General features: G+C 37.5%; 1 protein-coding gene across 1 annotated transcript in view; it reads left to right on the forward strand.

Moving 5' to 3' along the window:
• The first annotated feature begins 324 nt into the window (after positions 1-324).
• Positions 325-357, forward strand: part of LOC143035132 (uncharacterized) — a 157,290-nt gene continuing 157,257 nt past the window's right edge. Inside the window, exon 1 of the mRNA XM_076201730.1 lies at positions 325-357. This exon is cut by the window's right edge and continues 5 nt beyond it. The gene's annotated coding sequence lies outside the window, so the exon portion shown is untranslated.

Consider the following 357-nt stretch of genomic DNA (forward strand, 5'->3'; position numbering starts at 1 on the left):
CTCGCCTCTTCCAGACCTTCTGGTGAAAATCTGGGCAAATATCCAAAGACACAATTAATTTCAGATCCAAATATTTGTCAGGTACTTGTCAACATGAGGAAAAATACATGCGATAGAATGCCAACTAACACCACAGTCGGACGAAAGAAAGAGTTGAGTAAGCGAAATTATATATTTCGATTGCTAACTGCTATTCCTTCATTAGTTAGCAATCGCTTACTCAATTTTCTTTCGTCCGAATGTAGAGTTAGCTGTGATTTACAAATGTGTTACTACATTTCTCACCAATGATAGACTGCGTTCTTCTAATATTTGTTTTCTTGTTCTCTTTCCAGGGCCAAAGCACAGAAGGTTCTT

This window comes from Oratosquilla oratoria, chromosome 18, assembly GCF_046742065.1.
Source record: "Oratosquilla oratoria isolate Oo_2021 chromosome 18, ASM4674206v1, whole genome shotgun sequence".
Classification (NCBI taxonomy): domain Eukaryota; kingdom Metazoa; phylum Arthropoda; class Malacostraca; order Stomatopoda; family Squillidae; genus Oratosquilla; species Oratosquilla oratoria.